Source organism: Anopheles maculipalpis, chromosome X, assembly GCF_943734695.1.
Source record: "Anopheles maculipalpis chromosome X, idAnoMacuDA_375_x, whole genome shotgun sequence".
Classification (NCBI taxonomy): domain Eukaryota; kingdom Metazoa; phylum Arthropoda; class Insecta; order Diptera; family Culicidae; genus Anopheles; species Anopheles maculipalpis.
In genome coordinates, this window is record NC_064870.1 from 4,803,810 (window position 1) to 4,825,549 (window position 21,740).

Here is a 21,740-nt window from a genome sequence, read left to right on the forward strand (position 1 = left end):
GTGGATATGTGTAGGAGGATTACCCGGAACCGATCAGTCGGCAAAGGCGCGTACAATGGTATAGTGTTCTGTAAAAAAAAGTGTATACAAACGCGTCTGTAATAGTAGTAGTGTGATATGACGGGGGTTTTTGGGTGGAAGGGGGGGGGGGGGCGGAAAATCAAGGGAAGCTAAATTACACGGTGTGACTTAATTTAAATAATTTCTTTGATTTAAAAAAAAATCCAAACAAGTTCAGAAAAATGTTATGCAAACGCTCCCATACCACGTGACTGCAAAAAAAATAAAATTTGGAGAAAAAACCGACTGCCCATTTCCAACGACAATTTTGTATAACAACGTCAAAAACAACTCTTAATAACTGTAGCCATAAAGATACGTTAAGTTTCCCAAATTAAAGCTCCATCGAACGGCTTCCATCGCACTATCTAACTGTCGAAGACCGAAAAATCGTTATCAGCCGAGGGCTGTATCGAAGCAGCGGCGGCTTAGTGGCGGATCAAAAGATGGTACCGGCACGCGATAAGGTGGAGACAAATTGCAATAATAAAACACGATGCAATTGTACGCATTCCATACGAAGGTATTAGATTGGCGGTTTTTATTTGAAAGTTTGCTACGATTTTCTCGCTGCTTTGGGTGTTGCTTTTGGTCCGACGTCCGGCCTAGTCGTCGGAAGATCCGGTTGCTAGCTTGTTGTGCATCGTTGAAAAATATTTTGAACTGAACAAAGAGCTTGATTGTCAAACCATTTGCTTGCATGCTGACGAGATAAAGGCATTGGTTATGCTTGCGTTTCTCAACTCGGCTAACACGTGTGGCAGCTGTTTTTTTTTTAAGAATTGTAAGCTTCCAATTGTTGGTGGTTTTCTAACGTGACGTACTATTATTGAACAGGGTGGCACATTGACGTGTTACATGATCGAGTTTGAGTTTGCTGTATGAAGTTCTCGGTACTATTCAACCAACCTAACACCTCCTCAGATCAACACAGAGTTCTGAAAATTCTTTGGGTTGATATGCCATGAGTAGTCTTCATTGAAGCATTCTTTTTTGACTCTACAACCTCAAGGTGTGGCCCGGATCGTTCTCTCGTTGTGTTCAACTAGCCAACCACGTGGACCCGATAAGTCAAGTAAGCCATTAGATGGCCGGTTTGATCTAGTATATTGTTAAGCGATGAAGAAGAACCTCAAGAGTCCAGGGCATTGTTAGGGTTCTTGGTCAACATTTAGCTCTCTCTTTCGTTGGCCTTCTCGCTATAAGGCACGCCATCGCGACTTGGTCCTTGCAGCAATAACGCTCTAGGAAACTCGGTCCCTGTCTGCAGCTTCTCATCCATCTGATTCAGTCCATGTACTCGCCTTGCTCCCTTACGCCTCGTGCCGAACGAATATCTTTTTGTTGGGACATGGGCCCGCAATCCTCATAACTTGCCACAGCCATCGTATCCTGCCGGCCTTTGCCGAGATGATTCGGAGGATGCGTCGCTCGAGGTTCAAGGCTATTGGCCATGGAGAACCACCGGCCTAATCATTGTGCGATGTTTCTCATATGTCGTGCGGTCTAGAAACCTTCTGGATCTCACCTCTCACCTCGGATCTCACCTTTGCCCGAAGTTGTGATGTGCTTTTCCCAACAGTAAATACCATTCCTTCTTACTATATGATAGGGTCAAGCTAACCAACGAATTGGCAAGATGGCTCACATCTTCGACCAGTAGATTGATTGTGGAAAGGCTACAATTATTGTTTTGTTGTATCTAAATCTTCTCTACCACACCATTTAAATAATTCTAGTCCATTTTAATTACTCAGTTACGTCCTTATGAGGTAGTTTCCAACTGATTATACAACACATTTAAATCTCCTTAGCTCACTAATCATGTCATTATGTGGTGGTCGAGCAAAAACGTGTAAAGTACGAGCGCGACCTGTGTTCGTACAGTGAAATACCCCGTAGGAGCACATCACGGGAGTTACCTTGTACTTAGTAGTACACAGTACCCGCAGATTTGCGTGGAAGGACAATAAAGGAGCCACTGCAACGACGTGTTCTATTAGCTGTGTCATTATAGTTGCAGGAAATTAAATTCACCACTCGACCTGGCGATTCGTTGCGGATTAACATTGTTGCTTGATGAAGATAATTTGAACCTTTTATTCCTCCACCAGCTTGTGCTATGTTAAGCTCCTCCTCTTCAAGGAATTAGGCATAATTATTGCACATCCTTTTTCAGACGGTTTCGAAAGTTGTGACATTGCATTGTCTTTTCTGTACTGCAGTTTCTCAAAATCTGTGACATGAATGCTGAGACTTCGCTGCTATCCTCGGTTTCATGCTTGTTCAGTTTCAAGTCAGGCCCCGTTACGCCGTTACGCCAACGAAGCGAGCCCGTATCATTCGGTTGCTAGGAACGACCACCAGATGGAGCGCAAGTCTGTAAAAGGGGTTTTCTACGCGCAAAATCATCATCCTTTGGATTTATAAGCCAGATCCTCGAGAAGGAAACGGGGCTAATGAGTAATATAGGCCCTCAAGTTCCACGCAGCAAACTCACATGCAAGCTCCACAGTCGTTTGTGAACATGGCTGAGTAGGACATAATAAACATATTAAAACTATTGGTTTATAAAATCCAAAAAAAATCTTATTTTAAATAGTTTTAATAAAATTTTAGTAATTCAATCCACTTTCTACTCAAATTATGTTTAAATATTAATTTATTCCGTATATTGAGCCTTTTAAATTAAAAAATATGACTCCCTATAGAATTATTTCAATTACAGTATGGACTGTCTCGTTTAAATGATGAAATAAGTTAGTAAAATGTTTTTATAAATTAGTCTTATACATAAGCTAGCTTTTGCGCCACTTAACAATAATTTCAAATTACTTTCCTCATTTTAATAATGATTTATTGAAATAATATTTTTATGTCCTACGCATAATGGTCACAATCTACCGTGAGTTTTCACACAAGCTTGCATGAGATGAATCCCGTACAACTTGAGGGCCTTCATTACTCTTTAGCCTTCCTTCGTTTTCTAAGTATATTGATTGAAAGGGGAAAATACTTACGTAATAAAAATACAAGCCTTATGGACGGCTGGGGCTCGTTGCGATGGAGTCCAAGCAGGGACTGTATGCAAGATTTATAGTCTGAGTACTCACGTACACCTTCGAGGTATGAACTCGTAGCCAGGAGGATGCTCTGCAAGGTTTTTGGCCCTATATTGATCGTGCTCTATGAGCTACAGGGTGATCTTACCACTGGATTACTGGAGACGACGGCTCTAGATCGAGCGCGGTTTCGAGGAACTATGCAGCTGAAGCAATCGGCCAGTCTAGGACATTCTTTCACAAAGCTATACATGCATTAGACCAGCTGCTTTTTGTTCTTGTTTTGTTTTTATTCTGACATCTTTACAGTTACAACAATAGTTTCTCACCACTCGCATAGGTTTGGTTGAGTGTGTGGGTTGTGTGGGTGTATGGTGTATGTGGCTTTTTTTTCTTCGTTCGATTTTTTCTGCCTCATTTACACGCAGCATGAAGCTTGATAAGAACATTCGCTCGATCGCTTCCTTCTCTAGTCTTATCCCCAAAATAGTCTGTAGGTGTAAGTTTTGTTCTTTTTTTTTTGTGTGCAAATTTTCCCACTCTTGGTAACTTGCGTTCGTTTTGTGTGTTGTTGTCGTGTGTATTCAGATGTTCTTGTTGTGCTTGTTGATGTAGCGACCAGGAAACCGAATGACAGTAAATGACACCAAACATTACTTCAACTTAGGCCCTCATGGGTGCAACACGTGGCCGCACACTGTACCGCATAATTTGTATTATTTTTTTTTCTTCGTATGTCATTCGTACCTAACGTTCGCGTACGCGGTTCGATTGGATGGCTTTGCTTTCCCTTCGGTCGTACACCGAGCCACACATACACCGGGCCTGCCACCTTCACCTGCCTATTTCGTTCCATTGTTTTTTTTTCTGTTTTCTCTCTATCACCCGTCTACCATAAATATATACCCTTTTCTATAAATATGTTTCCCATACCATACGTCCGTCTATTTGGTTTCCTCGACTCGCTCGTCATCTCGTTCGCCGTCCGACGCGTGTCCGAAACGGTGGACCATATCGCACCGGAGATGATTTCAGGGGAGTGCACGAGAAAATCCGCACCAAATGCAGTTCGTACCGTGTGTTACGTATGGTTCGTTTTTTGTTTGTTTTGTTTTCGTTTGTGCATGCCATGCTTTTGCTCTACATCCAGCGTGTTTTATGTTTTAAATTTTCTCGTTTTCACGTTCTATCGAAGTGGCCAACACACTGCTGGGACACCGGAAAACATGGCTAAACACTGACAAGCCCCGAAGGTCCAGATCTTACGGTTATCGAATCAAACGTCACATTCAAACGCATCGTTACAGTCGCAAGCGTCTGCCGAATGTTTTAAATACGCCGTTCCGCGTGTTTCGTGTGGCGTTGTATGTGTGTATGGGTACTGTGTGAGTGTTGTCGCTTGTAGCTAGTTTTCTTTCTCTGTTGTATCATGTTTTTTTGTTTTGTTGTTTTTTTTTTACACTACTTTACCATATAACATTCCTGCCCTAGAAGCATCCTCTAATGGTGCAACCCTTTCCACATCGCTTGACTTGTTTGTTTTTTGAAATGTATATTTTTATATAATAGTTTTCTCCCATCATATTTGTTGCTTCGTGACGCTTTTTTTCTTGCCTTTTTTTACTGACATGCTCTTTCTCTCTCTCTCTCTCTCTCTCTGTTCTTCTACATTATCTATGTTAGTGGATGCTCTCCATCCACCATTTTTCATCCACGAAACATTGTGTTTTCTTTTATCATTATTAATAATTTCATTAATTTTAATATCTCATGTTTTTTTTTCTCATTTGTTTTGCTTACTTTTTATCCCACAGTTTATGGTTTTTTTTACTATCTTTCATTTTATGTTTATCGTAATAATAGACAGCATAGCATAGGAAGACGTTAATACCTGCATTAGACATGATGTACAAAATTATATTTTCTCACAAGAGATTCCGATTGTTTTCTGCAAAGTGTGTGTTTTTTTTTTTACTTTCTTGCTCTTACTCTCTCTTTCTCTCTTTCGTTTTTCTCGCTTTCGTGTTCTTTATTTCTCTTTCTCGTGTCCTTTTTTAGGATTTCTCGACTTTTTTGTTGGTTTGTTTGTTTTCCGTGTTTTGTTGTGATGTATGCAATGGTGTGTATCGTTGTTGTTTTTTTTTTAAATCGTGTTACATTTGTCCAGTTTCTGCTTATTCGTCACCTCATTTGACCACAGTTGAGTGTTGGTTCTGTCCTTATTTGGGGTTCAACATTCAGCGTGATTTCTTGTACTTTCCTGTGCTGTTTTCTCGTTTTTGCATCCTCGACTAGCTTCTGTTTTGTTTTCCCGCTTCCTCGCAAAGTGATATGGAACCCAAGGGCCAATTTTATGACACATATTTGCAGGCAATATTTACCTCAAAATAGCAGGACCAGCAGTGGATTTATGGATCGTTTGGTGATCTGATTCTCGGAGGAATTTTCGCACCCGCGGCATCCGAAAAAAAAAGAAGCAGGAAGAAGCGCACCAGACAAGTACGCCCCAGAAGTGGATTAGGAACATTTGCTAACCAAACCCCTTATCGCACACGGTACGCCATCCACCATCCTAAGTGAAGTGATCCCACCAATAAATCGTTGTCGCTGCACCGCACATCACAAATGCGTTACGTTTGCCCGAAATGGGCGCGCAGCGTGGTGAGATGGTGTTGCTTCTCGGGCAGCGTTTTGCAAAACGCGCCGTGCATTTGATATGGATGTGATTGTAATTTTAAAGTCCATTATAAAATTCAGTACATCAGATTGCATATTCCCGAATGGAATAATAATGAGGCCAATGTTACTCTGCTTCTAATGCTGTTGCCACTGCTGCTGTTGCCACTGCTGCTGCTGGTGGTGTCCAATGTGTTCTCTGGAGTTTGCCTTCTTGTTTTTTTTTTGCTTGTGTGTGTGTGTGTGTGAGGGTTCTTTGCTCTCGAGAGTATGTGAGGAAAAGCGGAAGCGAGTCACGTTATATAAAATAACCTTTAAATCATGGCCGTCGCTTTGGCACGTTGCCTAGCAGACTTCTTTCAGGGAGGGAGTACACACACACACACACACACACACACACACACACACACACACACGAAATTGAAGCAAACACGTCGGCAAGAGACACCTGGTTTCGTCGTGTCCGGGGCGGGGAGCCATCGTAGTTTTTTTTTTTTTCCTACTACAGCCATGTTTGCCACGATAAGGTTCAGTTTCGGTTCGTAGGATGGTTGTAGGATGGTGGTCGTTTGCCAAGTTTGTGTCTGGTGTGTGAGTGTGTGCGGGTCCTTATCAGATTGTCCTGCTTCCGCAGTGTCTTGGCGGCAACTGTGCACTGCACGCGATAAGCTATACATGGCTCAAAATTCTACTTATGCCTCATCCAGCCATGTAATAACGCAACCGAAGATTGGATATCTTTGCCATGTGCCATGTAAAGGCGATGTGTTAAGTAATAGTGTGCACAAGTGGAGGCGCAAGCAAGAAGGCGTGATGGGAGTATTGGCATTCCAGAGTGGCTTGCAAAGTTGGTAAAGTAGACCTTCATTACCAGAACGGATTATTCAACAGGAGCAAGTATTATTTGTTTAGCGCACCAGTGCCAATAAAGGATTATCCGAGGATACGGTGACACGCAAAAGAAGCGATTGATGGACGCCTTATCGTACGAGTCGCGGTGGCTCAAAGGTGGCTTGATGTTCATTAGACCCGAGAAGGTGAAAGGTGTAATCAGTTCGCTACCGAAGCTAGTTACGGAACACCCATCTCTTACGGCCGGGTGGTACTTGTGGCATCGATAATCTACCCCATTTTTGTCACAGATTTAAAATTCATACTCTCTTAACTCAGGACACACTCACACATGCCTAGCGATTGCGATATTTAGGTTTTTTTTTGGGCTAGGAACTATCGTATTAAGTTTGCTATAAAAATGTGTGCTATAAATGTTATTTTTTTATATGAATAACAAAACACAACAGTAACTACAAGTTTTCAGCGGAAAATTTGTTGAACTAGAAAGACTTCATCCCGCGTGTCGTTGGACAGAACCGTGGTTCAAATCCCATTCGGGACCGTTCCTCCGCAGTACCAATTGCTGGAAAGCATTGGTGCTCTACTGGACGGTCCAGGTTGAGAGAAAAGAGGGTACATCGTGCTGATTAGAATCAAAGTGTTGTTGAGAGTAGATTGAGTTCGAAGTTTGCCATCCCAAGTGACAAGGGTTAGGATCACGCGCAATCACGTCTGCCGAATGGTCAGTGTGTGTGTCTTGGCACTGTTGCACCACCACTTCCACCATGCTATTGAGTCGGTTTTTTGTTTGTTTTGTTGTTGCTTAATGTGTAGTGTAGCGTACGTTTTAGTGTGTGAATGTAGTTGTTCGGGGGTTTTCGTTCTGTTTTGCCGAGGTGTTGTGTTTTTTCTTTTATTCCTCTTGTTTTACTATGCAAATGCGCCGGATTATCATTTTCCTCAGTGGGAAAATGCTTTGTAGAAAAATATAAATTTATATTCATGTCATTTTCATTTAGTTTTGTGAATGTTGTTGTATATATATATATATATATATATATATATATATATATATATATATATATATATATATATATATATATATTATTTTCTTTAATGTTATGATGACAAACTACCGCATGTACGGTGTTGCTGTCACGTGCCACGTTTCGTGCCACAACTGTTATATATCTAGTCTTTAGTCTTTTAGTTTAAAGGTTATTTTTGCCGTCAGTTTATCTGTTTCATCCTTTTGTTTTTGCTGTGTATGTCCGATGACAAATGTTGTATAACACTCGATTCGTTTTAGACCGAATTATGTTTCAATAATGCTCTCATTCTGGATGGTACACTAACTTCTGAATTACGCGTCCCTTGCATTAAGGAGCTAGCTGGTGAGCTGGATCGAATCGAACTTATTTGTGTGTGTGTGTGTGTGTGTGTGTGTGTGTGTGTGTGTGTTTTTTTCAATAAGTTTAATTGCGGGAAGGGATTTTCATTGCCGTGGTCAAAATGAAGCTACAAAGTAGTTGCTCAGGAAGTAAAAACTGTCTTTATCCGAAAATATCACCATATTGAGGAAGAAGCTAGAGCCGGTATTAACCTACGAGAGGAGCGTAGGCCAACGTTGTGGCCGATAATTGATAGCGTGCGTAAAACAATAATTCCACTGTCTATCAATAGCAACACTGTTGACATTAGCTGTTGCGCCCACAACGTTGCCGAGGCGTCCTTTTTTTTTTTTTTTCTTTGAAGACTGGTGACAGCTCCGATAGTAAGATAGCCAGTGGAAAGGTTAGACCAGAGGTCCTCCAACCTTCACCAATAGTTTGGTTTGTTAAATAAGCATGCTAGTGCCGTTTCGTTCTGAGTTCTGACACCTTTGCGTTCTTTTTTCCCCACAAAGCGTTCCAGGTACGACGGAACGAACGTTAGAAGGAACAAACGACCAGGCGCCTCCATCCGAAGTAGCATTTTTATCGGCCCGGTTTGAAGTGGAATCTAGCGGCCATTATGAATTTAAAATGCGTTTGTTCCACGACTGGTGGCACGGCTTACAGATCGGCCTTCATTAACGATGAAAACTCCCAGTTTCCTAGAAATTTTTACGTACCTCAGTTATGGCTAAGGTTATGTCTGTCTAAATATCAATCTTGGTTTGGTTGTCTAAAATTTAACAGAAAGAAATAGATGTTTTGTTCACACTATCTGGTCGAGAACGATCGATAAATCGGACTTTTCGGGACCAGTATGCGTTGGGAATCGTTTATGAAAAAGACTTTAGTTACCATGTTACACATATCGCTCGCTAGATCAAATCGACTAGCACAAATGCGCGCTGCGTTCGTTGGGATTGCTGCTCTAAGCAGCTTACAATAGAGCAAACCGTGATGTAGACAGAAAGCATGCGATTGTTTTCCATAATTGATGATTGGTTACTGGTAAAGTGTGCACGGTGCAGGTTGCTATAAAAGCTTTGCAGTTAATTTATTGCAACTAATACCAACATGCCCTTCGGTGTGTATTTTAACCTTTTAGCAGAACGGTTCGGGATGCAGAAGGATTTGAAATCAGAATAGCATGTCCGTATGTGATAGACAATTACTTGGTTCCATAAAGCAGGCCGATTTTTGTTAAAAATAATGTGCAGCAAATTCGAAAAATGAACAAACAAACAAACAAATTGAGCCAAAAATTGATATGTCCGCTTGATATGCTTCACATCACATGTTTCACACGCACACACACACACACACACACGCTTTCGGTGTTCCTCGATGCTGATACCGTCGAAGTGCTCCGCTGGAGACATTTAACGCATCCGCTCGAGGTAAGCACTTGGTGGCAGAATATTGCTTCTGAAGTGATATGTCGAGATTTGTGCTCGGATCCATCCGTGTGTACCCAGCTAATTCGTTCGCTAATTCTTTACTTAGCTTGCATAGAGTTCTGTTGGTAATCGTCAGAATTCTATGGATTTTTCCTCTCCTTTTTTTTCTTTCCCATTTCCTTATCAGTTCTACTCGGTTGCATTTCGTTTTCCATAATTTCAGCGGTTGATTGGTAGATTTTTTAGTGTTAGCTTTTTTTTTTGTTAAGGATTTCCGTTAAGTATTCGTCTGTGAATGTGTGTATGTGTGTATGTATGATTTGCTTTTCTTTTTCAAAACGTTTAGTTGGCTAGTTATTGAATGATCTGTTGCAATGATCTGTTTACTTGAAATTAAACCGTGTTCTTAGTTTCGTTGATTTTTCTTCGCGCGTGTGGTTGTGTTTGGGTGTGCTTTACAAGATGGGTTCCAAATTTTTTAGCCGTGTGGGTTTCGTTCCTGTCAAGTACACACTACTACTATATCGTTGTGTCACTGTTTGTTGTTTCTGTTTTCTACTTTGTGGTTTAGCGTTGTCTTTCAGTTAGATTTCGTTAATTGATTTGGAAGCATTCGACAGGCTTTCGTACTACCGAACGCTTCTCTGGTCTGTACCGTAAATGAGTGAGTGGTTCTGGTATATGTTTCTCTGTGTGTGCGTGTTTGTGTGTACGAGAGTTTTTCAGTATAAGATTTCGAACCATTTCGACACGTTCGCATTGAGATTTCGATGGCGGCACACACTCTCAAATTGGTCTTCACATCGATCCTAGTTTAGTTACATTCGTTCATTTGTATGTTTCAGTTTGGTTTTTGCTTTGTTTCGCTATGTTTATTTTGTTTTTCGTTTTCTTTAGTTAAATATATGTATATATGTATATATGAATTCTTCCACCTATAGATTATGAAACATTGAAAAAGATTTTGTTTGTTTTATTTTTGTTTGTTTGTGTAGTTGGTTTCATTCGCATGTTTTAGCATTATTCGGTTTGCGGGTTTTCTGTTTTATTTGTTTTACATTCCCTTCCATCCATGCTCTACTTCTTTTTTCCCCGTTTCGTTTCTCGGTTGCTGTTTTGCTGTAGAGTTTTCTTTTTTTTGTTGTTTAGCTTTTGTTTGTTTTGCATTTGTATTCTATCCTAAGCACTTTGCCACAGTTATTATTTGTTTTAGGCGCCATTTATAATCATATGCATATGTTGGTTTTCTATGCGTTTGAATATCTATTGCATTGTTGTGTATTTGTTGTTACGATTGTATGTTTTCAAGTTTCAGCTTTTTATTTTAAACCCACCGTGTTTTGTTCAGTTTGTTTCATTTTGTGTGTCGAATTATCGATTTCTCTTCTGCACTTATGCTTTTGCTGTTCTACTTGGGTGCTTGAAATGTTGAAACCATTACTGAAAAATGTGGAAAAATTAGGAAAAAAAACTCCTTTTTGGTAAATCTTCATGTTTAGGTAAAATAACAATGAAATAATCTAAAAATAAAGGAAAAAGTATAAATGTAGAAAAAAAACTATGTTAAACAAAACGTACAAATAAATAACTAAGGATTTAACTGCTTCGATTATCGTTTTGAAGAATGAAAAAAATGTCTTTTTTATATAAGGGCCAATGACAGTTTTCTAGTGCTTTCGGGTGAAACAGACTTGATATTATTTTTAGTATGGTGTGCACAGCAAATTTTGGTTCCATACAGTAACCATCCCAATTCACTCACAGACAGGCGGCATATCGATTAGTATTGTGCGCTCTTTGCCAACCAGCTGCATCGTACGGTGTATGGTTATTTTTCCTCTCCCCAAAAACGTTCCAGAACGTGAAGCCGGAGCCAGTTTTGGTTTCTGTACCGTTCATAACCAGGTGACAAGAGCAGCGTTTCTCACAGAGTTACAGCTTTCTTGTTTTCTTTTTTTTTTTCAATTTATTTTCTTACTTGTTTTTGTTAGTGTTTGAACTTTGTTTTCCTCATTGAAAAATCATTTATTAATTCTACCCAAGCCCACCGACATGCAGCTGTGTTGGTTGTTGTTTGGGTGCCGGATGACGACATCATCGAGACTTGTGTGTGTGTGTGTGTGTGTTTTGCGAGATTATTCTTAAATCCTCTAACCTGTCCCGTAACCCTCTGCTTCCATGCTTCATGTTATTTAGTTTAAATTATTTACGTTCGAACAACATTTAAAGCTTTTAGTTGTGTTTTTCATGTAGTTTACATCATATTTGTTTCCGGCTTTTTGTTTTGTTTGTGTTTATCAATACGAGTGTTGCAGGTCTGCTCGGATTGACATACTTGGTTTAAGTCATTTGTTTTTTTTTCTTCTTCTTTTTTTTGTTCGTGTCATATAGACGTTATCTGTCACTATAGAGATCGGTAGTAGGAATCTCTAGAGCAGATCCTCATAATAGATTAGTTTTTAGTGAGGAGAGTGGGAGAAGGGAGTGGGGAAGGGTGAGGGTTGGAGGTGTTTTGGAATAACTCAGAGAAAATGATTCCTACCTAATACTTTTGTTTTTGTTTATAGCAAAGTTGATACCATTTTTTTATAGCAAACTTACAGTTTGGATCGCCATTAAGCCTGGTCAATCTTTAAAAAAAAGTGAGGGAGAGAGGCAAGTAAACCAACAACATAAACAAAACGAGTATATGTACAATTTAACTATTTTCCACTGGGTGGCTAAACAACACTCTACTCGAAGTATGGGTAAATGAGAAAAAAAAACTATGGATTATGTTGATTGTAATCAGCATGAGTGTCTATAAAACCGAATTTATTGCACTACCTACACGTCCCATTCTATCTTGTTTTTTTTTTCTCTCTGTATATATGTGTGTGTGTGTGACACTGCGTGTTGCGTTGCATACTTGCGGCATCAGCTATTTCAACCTATGGAAAACGAGATTTCTTAGGTGTCGTATTGTATTATTCCGGGTTTGCTGTTCGGTGTCAGTTCGGTATGTTTCGTTGAGTTTTGTATATAGATAGATATATGTAATTGCGCTGCGTTTGACTCGTTACGGCTAAGGGGGGGAGGGGGGGTGGATTGGTTAGATGCTGACATGGTTGTAACATGTTGTATGATTCATATTTTGCCTACCCTTAGGATGTGTGACATCCTCGATATCCTTGTTTTCGTATAATATATATGTATATATATTCTTTAATACTTCTTTGTCTAGAAAAATACTAAGAAAAATAGTAGTCAGTGGCGTCAAAATTGCGTACACATTTTGCTATAAACTATGGAGTTATGGTCAAATCAAGCATCAAGATCAGACCAGTTTGGAATCAATAGCAGTGTTCTCCCACCTCACACGGGGTTCTCCTTTTCTGCAGGGATGCTCGGACACTGTCACCTGCCTCAGTAGCTCATTTTTGTACCTAAGATTAAACTGATTTCCGGGAACTCTCCATTCGCTTATCCTTCCTCTCGCTGTTGCATCGCTTTGGCTTGTCTCGAATGTTTGCTGTTTTCTAAACGGGAACTTCGTTCAAAAGTTGGCTGTGTCAGCTCAGTCATATACACCATATCAAAGCATGCGGCAATCGGCATTCAATTTAACAATTTTTTTTGGTTGCTGTTTAGAGTAGAAATTGACAGAAATTACGGCTTACGGTCGAGTTGTTGTTTTTTTTTCTTCAAATGCTCACAATGAGTAATACTAGTAGTATGTATGCAGTGGTAATGTTTTAGTTTGTTTTTCTTCTTCTTCAGCAGCAGTAGTAATAGAAGGTAGGAATATTTATTGATAGCATTAATAGCATAAATAGAAATTGTTTCTTGCGCTCGTTTGTTTTTGTGGTTTACTCTAGGCTCCCGTCCAGAGTGTGTATTCGAGTGTGGCTTACATTTCCTAAATGTATGCAAAAAATGTTGCTCGTCTAGATCGGTTTAGGTTCACACTTAATTGACGATTGAAAAAGGTTTTTTTTTGTGGGAGAGAGGGGGCGGCGTTGGGGGTGTTTAATTAGTCGTTAGGGTTTAGCGGTGTATCGATTTGTTTCGTGTTGTGCTAAGCATAGTTGAACGTTTCATATTTGGTTTGTTGGAGCAACATGCTCGAAGACTATCATTGGGGTTTAGTTTTGTAACTTGTGTGTGTGTGTGTTTTCCTTTTTTCTTAACGGCAGGTTGTTTAGATGCTCGATGTCTCGTGTGATTTATCAATATGCACTGAAGTGTATTTACGTAGGGCTTTGAAACGTGATTTCGGTCATTCGTTTCGTCCGTAGTACAGCGAATTCTTAAAATTCAAACTCAAAAGAGCAATGGCAAGGTTTATCAGCCCGTAGAACAAACGTTAAAATAGTTTTAACTTGAAATTGTTTATGACACTAAGGTGAGTTCTTGGAACGGGTTTTTTGAAAAATACAATTCAACCCTTAAACTACGTGGTATCGACAAGTCTAGTAAGTCGATTCGTTGGCCGGCGTGGTCCACTAGAACGGAACAACTGAACTTATTCGAATCCGAACCGAAACTTAGCATCAAACTGGGGTGGACATTCATAGCTTTGGCGTCTTGGCCATAATAAATAAGTGTTTGACAAGAGCGAGTTCGACTGTGGATAGCACAATTTCGCTCAACGCAACTGCACACCTTATACGACTGCAGACTTGGCAGGCTTGGGGATCAAATGACAGAATATGTGTCAAATCTGACAGCTGAAATTAGTCTTATCAGTCAAATGATTGATGTGATGTGTGTGACTCACGTGTCAGATAATATTTGAAAAATTCTACGAACTGGTAAACCCTGTGAAAGTAATTTTCAAATTCACTTTTCAAGACTTTGATGAATTAGATCGTTGTATTTTGAGTATTAAAATTGAAAAAAAAAGAAAACGAGTAAAACTGTACGTGTTTGTAGGTGTGTTTTTTTTGTTGTTAATATTTAGCACCACCCAACAACTAGCTAGGAATAAACATACATTTTAGGAGGTTTTCTGCTTTTTTTTTCTTCCTAAATTCTACGGCAAAACAAAGGTAGCAGAGGCACAAACAATCTATCCATGTTTTTTTTTTCTTTTTCTGCACATTTAGTATCAGCTTGCCCGTTTGGGTTATACAGTGCTGGGTAAGTGAGCTGTGAGTTGTTTTTTTTTTGTGTTCGAATTTTTCGTTTGCCTTTACGCGTTTACAGTTTTACAATTAATCCAAAAATACATCTTCAGTAGCAGGAGCACCCTGGATATTATGATGATAAAAAGACGATGAACGGTGAGAGACCGAAACAGTTTTTCTTTTGCGGTTTTACTCTAGAAATACAAACACACACACACCGACACAAACACACAGTTACGATAGTTACATGTAGGAAAGATAGCAAAGATCGCTGGTTTGTATTGTGTGTATGCTGTTGATAAGGTTACCAGTAAACGAATTTTATTTTTCGTCCATTTTTTGGCGAGTCGTTTTTTTTTTGACAGACACATACATGCTCACACGCCCATACGCAGCGATTGATGTGTTGGACAGGTGTAGCGTTGAACTTGGAAACGTTTCATTTGCCACACCAATCAAAACAGTAGCCTAGCTCATCCTAGAGGATGTACAACCTATTGAACCGAATTTGATGAGGCAAAGGCTTTTCGTTACATGCCCATTCCCTTTCCCTCTCCCCCCTTTTCATTCATAGCGTGCGTTTTTGGTCACATTTATCCTCTCGGATTAGCCTCTCGGGTGACGGTTTTTGTGTCCTTCTCCTTTCATCTCTGCTAACAATTGGGTTTCACATTCACAACTAGCTAATGGGTAATACATTTTTAACGTGTTTCTTTTGCTGTTGTTGTTTGATATAACGCAACAATTTGTGCAACAATTCACTATAAAAAACGTCGCGATGTAACATAAACATTAGGATAGAAAACAAATATAGAAAAAACAGAGTAGCAAAAACGAAATCAGCTACTTACTAATTCGTGGCAACAGATATGTATTGTATGAAAATACACGAGTTTTATAATACTGAGAATACGGGCGGATGTAATTAAACTAGCAATCGGCAGCAGAGCCGCTTCAATGGCTGGGGCACACTTACACAACGTTACGCATCAAGTACAAGCACAGCGGCAATATACATTACAGAAAGATACAGGGGTGGCAATTTCCATTTTTTTTCGGGTTTGTTTTAGCTCCATCCAGCAATTTCCATCATTTCGCATTTAATTAATAATAAAACAGTAATAATAATAGTCGTAGTAGTAGTAGTAGCAGCAGCATCATCAGCTACCTCTGTCTCAAGCTGTTTCAGCTGCACTATCGTAAGAATTTGACTAATGCATTAAATACCAGGCTATTCTGTAGTTTGTTTTCATGTTTCTTTGTTCGTTTTATGCATCCCTTTTTTTTAAATCGCACTATTTTCAAACTATTTCCAACACCAAGCAACATTTCTTTAGCTTTTTTTGTTGTTGTTTTTTTTATTCGTTCTACCGATCCCTTCGTCGTGCCCTTCCTAGCCTTCCACTTACCGCTATGTATCTGGGGTTTATGGTTTTCTCGTGTCTCTTTTTGGTTTCTTTTCCCTCTCTCCCGCCGACCGCCATTGACCATTTGATTTTTGTCCGCAAAAGTGTATCTCATAATAATATCTAAAATGAATTGTCATCAATTACACATTCACTCGACTGCCCACTGCTGCACCGTAGCGCGAACAATTGTTTTTGTTTTGTTTTCCTTTTTTTTTTTTAAATGCAACTGATCGATGTAAAATTCGAGTGAAAGTCTTATGTTGGTTTGTTTTCATGTTTTTTTTTTCTGTTTTCGTTTTGCTTGCAATGTATAATAAGTATAATTGTATGTATATCTGTATATATACTGGGTCTTTGTTTTGTTTCTTTTTTTATCTCGCATCCCCTGCAAAACTCCACCTTCGGCGCGTTCATTTTATTTTATTTTTTTTTGGTTTATATTTTTGCAGCAGCAGTTATTTTATATCTCACAAGCAGGATTTCCAAATATGCATACTAAACTTTACATACAGTTCCCCAAATGTGGCTCTCTTTAAACCCTCTCCCTCCCCCTCTCCACTTCAATCTCACCCCTTTTTAGTTATAGAATAAATATATTTACTATCTCTTAACATTATTAACTTAACCCCTCCTCTGTCGTGCATGTTTTTTTTTTTCTGCCAAGAATGTGTTAATGTGTGGGGTGTGCCGTTGTGGTTTAGCTTCTATTCGCTTTAAGCCATTCCCGCATATGTTTTCTTTTTTTGCTGTGCTATATAGAATACATTTACCTCTGGTTTTGGGATCGGGGCTGGGATCGAACGTTACGACGTGGGTGCTATATAAAAATGCTGGGGGTTGAATGTAATATAATACTTTATGCTGCTTTTTTTCTAATAGCGTGTCGTCCGGGCTTTTGTAGTTTTCCTGCCGGTTCTGGTATTGAAGTCGTATGAAAGCAAGGAACATATTTCCAGATTTCTTGAAGTTGGGAGAAACCATTGATGAAATCGTGGAGCACATGACGTTGGACCGTTGGAAGATAACCTGTGGAAAGAAAGAAGCAAAAATAGGGAAAAATAAATATTTTTTTTTTATTTCGGTGGAACGGTCTGGCCGTATTGCTAGGGAAAAATATAAAATGCTATAAAAAGTTTATTTTAAGTATGACGGCTTGCGCCGTATTGTCAAATGCTATAAAAAGTATTAGCCATAATATTGACAAAAACAAAAACAAAAGGCAAATAATTTTGATTGTGCAATATTTATGGTAATTGGGTCATTAATTAAGTAGTCCGAGCTCTGATTGTTCCAAGAGCAGTCGCGGATAAACCCATGGGCGGTGTTGTCCGCCGCCAGGGGTTTCACCCGTCAGAGAAGTCCTTAACCTAACCTCAAAAATCAAAACTTTCTCACTCATTGGTGTGGATGCTTTACAGCAACTAGCCTTTACAGTAGAACAGACTGCTGTCACCATTTGCCATTTTTGTTCTGCTAGAATTTCTCGAGTCACTCTAAGAAGGTCGGTTTAAAATCGATAATCTTCTTCCAAAGTAAAGCTCCCCCTGGTTTGGTACTTCACACGTCCGCACAGCGTCTGCCGAGCGGAGAGGATGGTGGATGGTGCGTGTTCCTAGCCATAATCAACATGTGAGTCACCCGTTGGAAATACTCCGATTTAATGCTTTTAGCGTGCACCGACTGTGGAGCGAATACCATTTATCATCCATGTAAGGCCTGCCGATGATTGCCGGAACCATAACCATGGTGCATGAATGTTCCCCTTTTTCCCTCGCCCTCTCGTGCTGCTTCCGCTCAGCAGGGCCTCGATCATTATCGTCTATCACTTTTCATATCCTCCGTTTCCACGTCCCTCCCGAAACCGCTTTCCACTGTTGAAGATACTTTATTTTACTCTTCCACGCTTTCATCATCAATCCTTCAATTTTCCTGGATCTTCCCACTGCGTAATGGCTGCTAGCGGTGGCGTATAAAGTTTGAAAACCCTAGCAAATTATAGAATACTACCACCCAGATACAACAAAAAAAAAAGCGAGAGTTTTCGACATTGGGCCCAATTTTTCGACCCACACTTTGCCACACACCGAAAGCATGCAACCGCGCGCCAACACAATCGCCTCAACAGGTGCACTGGGATCGTCCGCCCTTCCGCAAGGAAAGTCAGACAGAGAGAGAAAGAGAGAGAGAGCGAGAACAAAACCGAGCTCAGAAACCCCCAAATTATCTGCCTCATTGCTCAAGCTTTCGTTAAAAAGGGGCAAAATGGACGAGTTTCCTGCATCACCTGGTTGGATGGTCTGGCAAACGGGCAGATCAAATTGATTGCTGCTTAAAACGGATATCGCAGAAGGCAATCCGAACTAAAGTAGCCTACAGCCCGTATCACCCGAGTAGATGTGGATGGATACGTTGAGGTGAATGGTTGAAAAAAAAAAAAGGCAGATAGACTAGCAGAAATGAAATGAAAGGGCTTTTTTCATCCGTTCTCTTCTGTTTACAGTTCGAAGCTTCAGGCGCAGGGTATCAGGCCGTTTGATTATGGAATCAAGCCTGCTTGGTTTGGTGCTTTCGAAAATGGTTTTTGATTTTATCCATCCAACTGATGGCGTGGGTTTGGTGGCGATTGATTTAGTCGATCCGATCCATTCACCAACGCTGATAATTGGTTGGCTTTGCGGGCACAGTAAAGTGTCGAGATTCAATCGAAAAGCTGTGTTTGATAGATTCTTGGATGATTGGATTCTTGGATTACGGGTTTTGGCAACGCTAGTTGCATAAGTGAAGTTTTTTGACTACAGGAGAAAGGTATTAGAAATTCTGTTTTGCAGAAAACACTTCACAACAATGTCGCCTACACCACCGGGTCGCTCCTGGCAGAAAACACTAATACCCCGTAATAATGGATCCTTTTATCGCCATTTTGATCTGGACTGCACCGCTGATATCGGGCTTACGGATTACCATACAGAGCATATCAGAAGTCCTTAGGCAAAATTTGAAGGAATCATCACAGCCATAAATAATGTCTGAAGCTGACTGAGCGATAATAAATGGTCAGAAAATTACTCCACTAGTTAATGCGCACGGCACAAGAAAAAGTTTCTGCACGCTATAATTCTGCAAGATCCGTGATAGCGTTCGCTGGTGCACGCCTAAAATACGCCTTGAACGAAGGCAAATTGCAACGCTGGTCCTGTTGCGCCGCTTTGACCACAAACACGGCACAATCCCGTTTTGGGGGTTTAGTTTTTGAGCTCCTTTCGGCGACCGCTTGATGCAGGTTATCGTAAGCGGTGCACGTATAAATCATAATAACTAATGTATGATTAGGTTGTAGGTAGCATTCCTTCAAGAATTGATGCTCGAAACGACGCACGTTAATTCCACACGGGCACGAACATAGGCCCGGCTATCTTCAAAAACGTTTTAATATCAGAGCTCCGAATCATCGTGCTTCTTGCACTGTGTTTTTCGACGCGCTGGAAGATTCTAGAGCCCTATTGTTGCGCCCAGGATTACATCGTTATCGTCTGCAGTGTAGTGTCCCCGACTGACATGGCACTGCCAACCCCTTCCGCGGCGCTGTCCGGGCGTCTGGACCGGCCGGGGAGTACGTTTGCATCAGGGCACTAAAAGCGCAGTTAATAACATTTATTCATGAGACTTATTTATATTAATAACCGGAGGGGTGCTCACTGCTAGCAGGCAGTACAGTTCGGTGGAGCTAGTTTGCATTTAAATGAAGCGTTTGCACGCGTATATTTCGACAACATCAGTCGTTCGGGTGGCTTGCGGTGCTAGTGCTCATCGAAAAGCATCGTAGCAAACCGGGAGCTGACACTAGTTTGTTATGACAGGGGCGATGAAAATTTTCCATGCATGAGAGATAATTGTCCGGAGGAAAATGAAACGATAACGGTGGGTGCAACAAGTTTATTTGGTACAATCTGCAGACACGCCGTGTGTATTTAAATAATTCATTTGAGGTTTTTGGTTTGGAGCCAAATGGAATAAATATGGATTAAACGGATTCAATTTTTATTGGAAGCAGGGTTGCTGTTTTGGCTATACCTTGGGAGGTTGTAATTTTCGGTCCCTTAGTCTTTCATCTATTGGTCGAACTATGAAGAGTTCTGCTTTTTTTACGGTCCTTATCGTAATGTTGCATAACGAATGTCTTAGGACCATAGCGAATTCTTCATGTCAAATATATTGTTGTAAACATGAAGGCACCTTCACACCGTCCTGCTCAAAAAACCTTTCCAGGTATGGCTATCTAAAGTCAGGGTAAGCCAACGACAACGATAACAAACCACAAACTCCTCAGTTAGACCAGTCCCAGCAGCAGGGAATGAAGAAGCCTTGTACCGAAAGTAAAACAAACTTTAAATTGAAATTGCATTTGAGAAAATGGCATAACGAATTTGTAGTGTCTATTATGGTATGTTCTAAAGTACGACTCGAATGAACTTCAAGTATCATTTTTATTCTTGTTGTGTGCTTGCGAGATAATTTCTTGTAGCTGCTCCGAGACATTCCAATAGCGCATGATGGGGCTAAGAGGGGGGAGAAAAAACGACAAGAAAGGTTGTATGTAAACTAGAATACGACGAGCCTTTGGAAATGCAGCGCAGATGCGTTTGCGAACGGTGGATGAAGTCAACGCTGCGAGCGAGCACAAACCAGACGTGACCTAGGCATAAAGATATCTGTGGAAGCAGACAAGAAGTCGACGTGTACCAACGACTAGGAAGTGTGTGTGTGTGTTGTTAGCAAACATAGCGACAAGCGTACACATGGAGCATCACACAAAACGTGGCAAACTACGCTCATACTTGCCGCCGAGCACCGGCACCGGAAATAGATTCGAATTTTTCGCGATGCGCTGACGAAAAAAAAAAAACGTGCGAAACGGGGGAAAAACTGTGCGTCGACAGTGAGCGTGCATGAATAAACGGAAGGATGAGAATTTAATTAATTTAATAAAACAACAGTGCATGCATTATCTTGGGGAAGGTTCGCTTGGTGCGAGTGGTGCTCGCGTCATGCAAAACCGGCACAGGAACAAATTGGCTCAAAATTTACGCCGAACACTCACCAGATCGACGCAACGTAAAAAAAAAAAGAAATAGACACCAATGTGGAAAAAATTGCAAAAATATATAAAATGGAACGAATTGATACTAGGAATTGAATGTTTTATTGCGCGACTCGATACATAGACTGTTGATAGCATGTACCTGGTGCTTTGAGGTGTCGTTTATGCCGATATGAGTTGGAGCTGTCCTCTAGGCTTGTCGTAGTGACATCGGTCTTTCACACGAACCATCGAATCCCATCACGAGGTAGCTCTTTGCACTCAGTGATCGCGGAACTACCAGGAGCTACCTTAACTCTCACATGTTAGTGAGCAGCTGCCTTCTCTCCTCTTTAAAAAGAGCTACTTTACACAACACTACCGCCAAGGGATCTGATTTATTTAAAAAAAAATTTCCTACAACTCGTATCTTGTATTTACTGGGAAAACTTTTGCTGATTTGAACTTTGAAACTAAATCATAACGAGTGTAGGTGCATAACAAAACCCTTTTAATTCCACTTTTAATGCCAAAAAAAAAAATGAATCCAAATGGCGATATACTCAAACATTGAACTTTGCCATTTCTTTTGTGACCGTAGAGGTATGTAGGCGGACGTTGGTTTTTGCTGCGCGGTGCACAACAACTTGTCCAGAAACAATTTCGTTGCGAACCTTCGTGTGG